Consider the following 10639-nt stretch of genomic DNA (forward strand, 5'->3'; position numbering starts at 1 on the left):
GATACGAACAGATCAGACTGGACATTGCATTGTCAGCCGCCATCAAGCGCAGAACAATGTTCTGCTAATGTTAAGTTGTTGAATTGTAATATGTGCGTTTGTTAAATAAACAGTATGTAATATTAAATTATTAAACTAAATAGCCGCGTTTTTGTACACGAAGAGGATGAAACGGGAAGGCCATTCCTACAAGTGGTGTCAGAAATGGAATCGGAATTCCATGCGTGTAAAGTGACTTTTTTTTGCATACGCGTGCCTGCAAAATAATTATGATGGCCTACAGATTGAACTTAGTGGCAGCGAACGCTGGAGAAAAGCTGCGAAATTTAGCTGAAATTGTGAACTATGAACATTGTTAAGTACGCATGTGCATATACGAATATTCGTCATTAAATGAACATTTGTGTATGTATAAAACTGGCGAGAAAAACGTTTCATAAGGTTTTGTAAAAATATTTTATGTGCTGAGAAGTAAGGTCGGTGTTATGCAGAAATTTTGTTTGGCAAACTGCGTGCAATTGTTGTTGCAGCAAACTCGGAGAGAGCGAGTTTGGCGACTCTCACAGCAAACTAATTTTGTTTGGTCAAACTGCAGCAAATTCGGTGTTATCATATACAAAAATTTTAAATTTTGCGCGTTATGTACATCTGAAATTCTCATTTCGTGTTGGCAATACCAAGAAAACCATAATGAACGTGCAACCCTGTGCCAAACTCGACATAACCACCTCCGAGCAAACTAAGCAGCCGCCATTTAATTTGGCAAACAAAAGTTTGTCTGCATAACACCGACCTTACGGAACTTCAACCGTTACTTAAGTGGTCCGATCCATGCGCCGTGCGTTGGAAATTTTGTTGCTGCTCGGGTACCGCAACAACCCGTTGTTCATATGCGCAATGAAAAACTTGTACACTTGCGACCATAGAGCCGATATAGTAGCGACAATTAAGCATTGGGCAAGTGCAGATAGCGGTACTCAACAAAGTACATATCTACACAGCGAGCGTTGGGCGTCAAAGGCGACACGCAGACAGACATCGGCATCGACAATTAAGTGCTGTATCATAGCGCAAGCAACAAGGGCGCCAGAGCCAGGCAGCGCCGTCAGCGGTAACCTACAAGAGTGAAGTCAGCGTTAAACTACAGCAGCGAAATTGCCAAACTGACGGCGTCGAGGGACATTAACAAGCAACAACAAAGTTAACAGACAGCAGCGAGGGATGTTTTAAGGCAGATGCGTAGAAATACGTTGTGAAATATAAAGCTCTGTACTTTCTGTGAGTAGAATGGAAATGAGAGTATAGAACAAAGCAAAAGATTTTCCAATAAGAAAGTTGGTAGTCAGGTATTCACCATAATAGAAGTTATTTGAGCAATTCACAAGGTGTCGTATTTGTCGTGTTTGTCGTGAAGTCATGATATTTCATGACTGTTGTAAAAATGTTGTTATTGTTTTGTGAAGAAAAATAACACATGACGATACAACTCTGCAACCTATGTTTATTCGGTGTTATGTGAGGTTAAGTGCTGAGATATAATAAATAACACTGGTCTACAAGGGTTTTGCGAATAAGACGGGACCTGGTGTTTCCGAACGGATTTTTCGTGCTGAACACGAATCTGGGGTCCAAAACTTCCCATCACGTCACGTTTTCGAGAAAAAAGGGGTTGAAACCCCTAAAAACAGCGTTTTTGGCCATTTTTGAAAAATTGTAGAGCTGAACCCTGACGTGCTACGAACTTTGTATATGTCAGAAATTAAAGGCTAAATCGTGCCCTTTCGAATGAGCCCTATGCCGAATTAATCGCATGCACCCTTAGATCAGGGGGTGTATTTGTGTCTAGGAGTCCAATTTTTATATCCACCATATTCGACCCGTCATCTTAAATTTTTAAAATCTAACTGCAGATTCGTAATCAGCGACTTTTAATATAGTTAAAACCTTGGCATTATTAATTTTCTATGATCGTTTAAGATTAAATTCTTTCTGTGATCAATTTTTCCTGCACCCCTAAACACAAATACACCCCCTGCTTTAAGGGTGCACGCGATCAATTCGGCATAGGGCTCATTCGAAAGGGCACGGTTTAGCCTTTAATTTCTGATATATGCAAAATTTGTACCACGACAGGGTTCAGCTCTATAATTTTTCGAAAATGGCCAAAAACGCTGTTTTTAGGGGTTTCAACCCCTTTTTTCTCGAAAACGTGACGTGATGGGACATTTTTGACCCCGGATTCGTGTTCAGCACGAAAAATCCGTTCAGAAACACCAGGTCCCGTCTTATTCGCAGAAAAAAAGTTGAAATTTGTAGACCAGTGTAATCGTAACAGGTGTTCACAACCGTCGTGTTTTAACACAACTTTTGTTAGGAAAATATAACTTCACAACACCTTGTGAATTGCCCAATTGAAATGTGTAGAGCAAATGTTAATAATTATTAAGCTGATGCGCGGCAGCTATTACATACAAATTGTTTGTATAGGAGCATATAATGAATTTTAAAATCGAATTTGTTTGTTTAATATTGTTTTATAATATTATCGATATCATCAAATATCATAAAATATGTTGTATGTTAATGTTTTGTAACCTCTGTTTTATATAAGCAGTTAGATGTAAGCATGGACCGTGACCGGTTAGAAGACTGTAAGTTGCTGTGATTTCGAGTGTCGGATAAAGGGTGCCTGTAGAGGTCAATTTAAATGTTTAGTGTTAAATTAAGGAAGGTGTAACTAATGTCATTAAACATTATTTCGCCAAGTTAATTGACTGTGAGTTGAGAATTATTTTATTCAAAGAGTATTTTCTTAAAGTGAAAGATAGTAAAAAAAGGAGTTAAGACGTTATGATGGGCGCGTAGAAATTTTAGTCGTTTTATGAGAGGTGAGGTGAAACGGTACTGGTTTGGTAATCGCCAACAAAGTTTCGAAACACAGTAGGATGATTATCATAGTCAGGGTAAGGTTGTGCAGTCAGTGTAGCAGCGGAAAGAGATCAGTGAAGGTGCAATAGGTTGCGGCTGGAGGGCCGGGGATAAAAGCTCGTAGGTTGGTGCGGTAAGGCACGGAGTGGAATGGGTTGCGGCTGGAGGGCCGGGGAAATAATCTCGTGTGAGCACATCGAGGTGCGGAAGGTGTTAGCGGTAGTGTACATCGAGGACGTGAGCGTGCGTCCGGTGTAACTAATAGGCTGCGTAGGCACGGTGAGATGTTGCGGACTATGGTAAAAGTGGACAACGAGAGTGTGAGCGTGCATTCTGTTGCTACTAGGGAGCCATAGTTGAAGTTTTATGTCTGGAGGTAGGCATAGTGGAGGCACTAGATAGAAGCTGATTCTCTTGAGCGCGGAGGCTACGTTAGAGACTGGCTGCAGCTGACAAGATGCAGGGAAGCGATTAATTTGTATAACCCTTTGAGACCTAGTACAAGTGAAGAGTATAAAGAGATTAGTAATTCCCTACAAGGATGAAGCCAATACCGATTGAAAATAAAGAAGTTTTTAGAGAACTGATTTTAAAGAAAATGTATAAGGTTTTGTTGAAAGCTAGATGAAGGTTAAGAAACGCCATTAAGCAAATGATGAAGAAGAGTGAGAACGGCTGACATAGAGAAGTTCACAAAATATGCAAAATTAAAATTAGAGTAGTGTTTTTCATTCGAGGCCGAATGCAACGCAGGATGGCCGAATGTGGGATTAGTTTACGGACAGTACTTACGATGCTAGGACTAATTGGCCATTCAGTGTTAGTAACATAGAAATGCAGCCCTACATAACGAATAGAGGAATCTAACTTATCAAACTATTTAACGAAAGGCGATAGAGAAGAGAATGATATGAACAGATCAGACTGGACATTGCATTGTCAGCCGCCATCAACCGCAGAACAATGTTCTGCTAGTGTTAAGTTGTTGAATTGTAATATGTGCGTTTGTTAAATAAACAGTATGTAATATTAAATTATTAAACTAAATAGCCGCGTTTTTGTATACGAAGAGGATGAAACGGGAAGGCCATTCCTACATTTATATTGAAATAATTATTTTTATATATATTAATTTAACTTTACAAATCTTAACCACATCCAAGCGGCTTCGAACCTGCGATCTCAGAACCAGAGTCTTCACGTGACGCCACAGCCGGCATTTATAAGAAAAGCAATTAATTGCGTTTTATTTTTGACTTTGGCCATTCAAAGGCAGATGTCGCTGAACGCTTGAGTTCTTCGAAATTGTCCAACTGGTAGGCACATACTAGTTAATGAACTAGTATTTTTTCCAACTGGTTTGGCTTTTCACTGCAGGGAAACTACCTCACAACAAGTATGAACCGCATGCCCAACTAGTCAGCCAACTATCTTTTTTCCATGCAATCAACTGGTATTTTTAACATGGGGATGTCCTACGAGATGGCAATTGTCAGATTTTGGTCAGAAATATACCAGTATCATACTAGTTCAAAACAGACAGAAAAATGCTAGTCCAATTATGGACCAAAACCAATACTTTGGAGGTCAAAAATTAAAATGAATTCATGAATATACAATAAAAAAATTTTGATTAAGTACACTTTAATACATTACACATTTTTATTTAGCAGCCTTAGATTTGCCAATAATAAGTGTTAAATTGTTTGAGTATTAATTGAAAGGGAAAATAAATAGATACATAAATATTTCAAACTTTCGATCATAAATTTAAATGCATTATACATTAAACGTTTTTAAAAGTAAAAGCTTTCAGGTACAGTAAATACTATAAATTTATCCTTTTTAATAATATTGAATATGGAAAAGAAAACATTTTAGTTAAAAATAAAACGAACACTTTAGTTCATTTTTGAGTGAAATAAAATAAAGATAAAAGTTTTCATTGAAATAAATTTAATTCATTAACTTTGCACATTTCAGTCCTTTCTTTTCAAAATTTTTTAAAAGTAATAATTAATGTTTAAAATTTGAGATTTGGATAAGAATAAAATAAATAAATAATTCAAGCAGTTATTAAATATTCTTAATTTTTTTCTATACTTTGGCTTGTTGATTTATAATTGAAATTAATCAAATAATTATATTAATCGTGTAATTAAAAAAAGTCAAAGATAATTGAAAATACTCAAAAATAACAAAATAATGATGTAATTAAAATTAACGAATTAATTAAACATTTTTGTTTAAGTAATTAATTATCAGTCATTAAAAAGGTGCTAATATCGGTATTTAATCATTAAGCGGTTATCCAAAAAACATGCTTTAATTAATAATCATTATGAATATTAATCATTATTTAACAGGTATGGTATAATGGCGAGTACGTAATGGTTTACAATATACCCAAATAAAAGTTATAATATTTGGTGCAAATAAATAAATCATTTTGTACTTGGTACAAGTCTGGTAATTTTCGAACTAGTTCGGTTTCAGTCAGGAAATTCTAGTTGTAAAATAGTATTTTTCCTGACTAGTTTGGGGTTTCACTGCAGGGAATATATAGATCGGTTAAGGCGTTTACACTGTTCAACATTCACAGGCGGTTAGTTGAATCAAAAGTTTACATCAGTATAAGTTTACTGAAAGTTGAAAAATGTAAACCCCCTTTAAATACAATGATTGGTACGATTAGGAAATAATAATATTCTGAACGAAATTTTTTTTTTTAATTTCATCACTGCTATTAAACTTGAAAAGGAGGAGAAGGACGACATTTTTGCTCAAAAGAAGGACAGAGAAGGACAAATCACGTTTGAGGAGGACAATCCTTCTCAAAGGAGGACGGTTGGTCAGCTTAACATATAATCAACTATGCATGTACGTTGAATTCGCCGCTAAGCTTTTTGAAAACGAAGTAAATCAAGACAAATTGTTAGTAATTTTTATTAGAGTTTGAGTAATAATCCCCGAAATTCGGGGTGCCCGTGGTCTAAAAAATCTGTATATTTCTTTATTATAAAAACCACATGAATTGCTTTTGGTAGTTAACTTTAACTTTGGTAGTTTTGCAAAATCATAGTTCGCTGAACTGTTAATTTATATGGGGAAGTAAAATTCGTTTCCCTTGTGAATCACATGTTTAAAGTTCATTAACTAAGCCTTTATATATACATATTGGTATTGCGGCGTCCAAATAATTATATTGTACTTCTTTAACTATTAGGTGAGACCATTAACTAAGCCTTCATATATATGTACATAAATACATATTTAGGTTGGGGATTACCATCAATACTTCTCCAACATTTAGTATCAAGCAGCGTTGCCAGAAGAAGGAATTTTTCCCGTTTTGCGGGAATTTCGAACCAAAAAGGGATGGCGTGAATAATAGTCGTGAAGACGGCTAAAATCACATACGCCGTGCCCATAAATATTTTAGTAATACTATTAGGCTAAAATAGTGTGCGATACATTCATGGGAAAGCTGAATGCAATCTAAAGTTTAGTTACGCGAAGAATCTCGTCCGTCAGCATCCACCTCCAATCAAACTTGAGCATATTGCGCCTAAGGAATCTTAACCCTCTAACCGTTTTTTTAAATAATGATTTTAAATCACCCATAATTCTAGATGTTAGTAATTAGGCAACTCTGAGAAATGTTTCAAACTCAGTTTCAATTTACCTGTGAAAATACGTACGCTAGGTGCAACAACATTTTGACCGTCTGTAGACGGTCAAAACGGTTTAAGATATAAAAAAATTTGGACATACATTTGTATGTAATACAAAAAAAGATGTTTTATTTCGTCTAATATTTGATCAAAAATATGTATATACGAAAAAAATGAAAATAAATATAATTCGAAAGACCAAATATAAAACTAGAGGAGGGATATTACTGTCTTATTTAGTGTGAATAATCGTATACAAGTTTTTATCAGGCGCCTAACACAAAACTTAGTATTTCATGCAATATATACATATATGGTTATTAATTTTTTGCAATGCTTACATAGATTTTCCCAAGTTATCCATTTTTGTCGAAATTTCGGGAGGGGCAGGCAATTGAAATGCAGAGGCACCTCTCGACGTACAAAAATCACGCTCTACCAATCCCTCATAACGCCCGTCCTTTTATATAGCGCATAAAACGGGGCACGTAGAGAAATAGCTGTATAAGCCTGACGCTACGGCCTCCTTGAGTGAGAGTAAAAGCAATGGCGTGAACGAACACTATAGAAGCATCAAGAGAAGGACCTGTCTACACTTCCTATGATCAACCATAACAACACCGCTAAGAAAAAGACGCAGTTGACGAAGCTGTTTGGTATCGGCCAAAACAGAAAAAGATTTGAAGTTCCTTATATGAAAAGATACAAAAATACACCCCTTTGATAAGGGGTATCTCAAACCGTCAAGTAGTTTGGGTTTTTGCATCCTCTGTTGTTAGGACCTAATTAGTGTTCATATGATTATATTTCCCGTGGTTGTCTCTTCTCGAACGAAGTGCTTCGCATACTGGGCGATATATCGAGCTATTAAGCTTTATCTGTTAAGCGGTTCTTTTCATGGGCGGGCGACCCCCTTTTCTACAACTCGAGGGAAGCGTTATAGATACAAAGGCAAAGCTTCAACTTCAACACCCCTAAAACAGGACTACAGAGTTCTAAAAAAAACGGCCAATTTGATCCACAACCTTCGCCTCGATTAAAGCTTCGGCCCCAAAGATTTTTCATACGGTGGGAAAAGTTACAAAGGAGGTACAAAGCAGATGCAAACCGCACCCGCCACTGCAAATACTTCTTAGTAGGGGATGCCTCAGGCCTGTGGATGCACACTGGGTCTAAGGCAAGGTCTTGAACTTTACCAGAGCACACTCCTCTATATAGAAACCAAAAAGAAACTTCCAAAAATATACTGCTATGAAACGCACTTGAATATGTCAATTTTGGCGTTAACCGTTTTGACCGTCTACAGACGGTCATCAGAAAACACTGTAAATATATATATAATTTTTCTTTAATTCACAATAAAGCACTGAATTATGAAAATAAATAATGTTTCCTACTTACTAAAAAATTTTCAAGTCTTTAGAAAAATAATTACTCTACAGACGGTCATAATGGTTAGAGGGTTAATTGCAAAAATATGAAAAAACGCAAAAGCATGCGCAAAAATATAAGTCAATTCATGATAACTAATCGCCAGCTGAAAATTTCGCAGTTCCCTAATGGTTCGGTAGCACATCAAGCTAAAAATGCGGAGAGAAAGCTTTGTTTGTTTGCTCCGGAGCACAATATTGCATTTGATCACTTATCAGCAGTGTTGCCGCGAATCATTTTTAGTGGTAGACAAATTCCTTAAAAAAAGGGCTAAAAAAGAACTAAAAAAAGTCGTTGTGGCTAAAAATGGTAGCTAAACTTTTTTACTTGCATATACATATAAAAGTATACACGCAAACATATTCAATAAGTAATGGTATAGAAAAACAATGAACTCTGGAAAAAGCTAATATTTTATCCAACCAAAAACCTTTTTGTATAAAAGGGGAAATATCCCTGCAGTGAAATCCCACACTAGTCAGGAAAAATACTAGTTTACAACTAGAATTCCCTGACAGAAACCGAACTAGTTCGAAAATAACCAGACTTGTAGCAAGTACAAAACGATTTATTCATGTCCTCTTTTATTTGACTTCGACAATTTAATGCTATAAATTACACAAAATATAATAACTTTTATTTGGGTATATTGTAAACCATTAAATAGAATACGTATTCAATTATACCAGTCCTGTTAAATAATGATTAATATTCATAATGATTATTGATTAAAGCATGTTTTTGGATAACCGTTTAATGATTAAACACCGCTATTACCACCTTTTTAATGATTAATAATTAATTAATTAAAAAAATGTTAATTAAATCATTAATTTTAATTACATCATTATTTGGTTATTTTTGATAATTTTCAATAATTTTTGACTTTTTTTTAATTACACGATTAATATAATTATTTGATAAATTTATATCATCAATCAACAAGCCGATCTATATACAAAAATTAAGAATATTTAATAACTGCTTGAATTATTTATTTATTTTATTCTTATCCAAATCTCAAATTTTAAACACTAATTATTACTTTTAAAAAACTTTAAAAATAAAGAACTGAAATGTGAAAGTTAATGAATTTAATTTATTTTAATGAAAACTTTTACTTTTATTTAGTTCACTCAAAAATTAACTAAGGTATTCGTCTTATTTTTAACTAAAATGTTTTCTTTTCCATATTCAATATTGTTAAGAAAGAAAAAAATATAGTATTTATTGTTCCTGAAAGCTTTCACTTTTAATATCATTTAACCGAAAATGCATTTAAATTTATGTTCGAAAGTTTGAAATAATTATGTATTTATTTTTCCTTTTAAATAATACTCAAAAGATGTAACACTTTTTATTGGCAAATCTAAGGCTGCTACATAAAAATGTGTAATGTATTGAAGTGTACTTAATCTAAAGTTTTTTATTGTATATTCATTGTATGAATTCAATTTATTTTTTGACTTTCAAATTAATGGTTTTGGTCCATAATTGGACTAGTATTTTTCTGTCTACTGTCAACTTGTATGAGACTGGTATATTTCTGACCGAAATCTGACAATTGCCATCTCGTAGGACATCCCCATGTTAAAAATACCAGTTGATTGCATGGAAAAAAGATAGTTGGCTGACTAGTTGGGCATGCGGGTCATACTAGTTGTGAGGTAGTTTACAACTAGTACATTTGACTACAGGGATACGACACCAGCTTGCTGGATCCATCAAGTGATTGTACCATCAGGCTCGAAGCATATAACTTACCAGCATGCTGGTACAATATTTATTTCTTTACACATGAGGTCGAGGAAAGATCGAAATGATTAGAGCCGACATTACATAATTTTTCTACCATTTTGTTAAACATTGTTTTTTCTATATATTTTATTGTCCGATCAGTTCGTAATTTATTAAATATTATGTTACCAGGCTAGTCTGATCTATGTTTTTAGTGCGAATAAAACTACATTATTCCACTTTCTTGCCCAACGCTTCGCTAAAACATTTTTAGCATCTTCAGGGGCATTCCAGCTTTATTAAATCTGCTACAAACCAAAAATACAAAGGCACATTGTAATCAAAAATTAATGAATATAACATACAAACATACATATACAAATATGGAATTAAAAATTATACAAAAACAACAATTTGAGGACAAAAAACTCACAATATTTAAGAACTTTGATTTAACACCTAAATACAACGCATCCGTACCATCTTATGTGGTAGCTTTGTCAATACTAAAATAATAAACATTTTTATTTGTAATCATAAACAAGAAATGTAAGCGGCCGCAATGTTGTCAGTATCTTCTTTTCTATTAATTGTCTTTTTCCTTCTTTGCATTATCCTAAGGCTTTCTAGTGTATATCGGGTTGACTCCCTTCTTTCTTTGTCGATAATGTGTGATTTCGCAAACACAAAGATTATCGACAAAGAAAGAAGGGAGTCAACCCGATATACACTAGAAAGCCTTAGGATAATGCAAAGAAGGAAAAAGACAATTAATAGAAAAGAAGATACTGACAACATTGCGGCCGCTTACATTTCTTGTTTATGATTACAAATAAAAATGTTTATTATTTTAGTATTGACAAAGCTAC

The 10639-nt window shown here is 34.5% G+C and overlaps 1 protein-coding gene across 1 annotated transcript in view; it reads left to right on the forward strand.

The window, feature by feature from the left end:
• LOC118749189 (leucine-rich repeat-containing G-protein coupled receptor 6-like) overlaps positions 1–10639 on the forward strand; it is a 608510-nt gene that overhangs the window by 950 nt on the left and 596921 nt on the right. The window lies entirely within an intron of this gene.

This window comes from Rhagoletis pomonella, unplaced genomic scaffold (assembly GCF_013731165.1).
Source record: "Rhagoletis pomonella isolate Grant_MI unplaced genomic scaffold, Rhpom_1.0 Rhpom_scaffold_00014, whole genome shotgun sequence".
NCBI lineage: Eukaryota > Metazoa > Arthropoda > Insecta > Diptera > Tephritidae > Rhagoletis > Rhagoletis pomonella.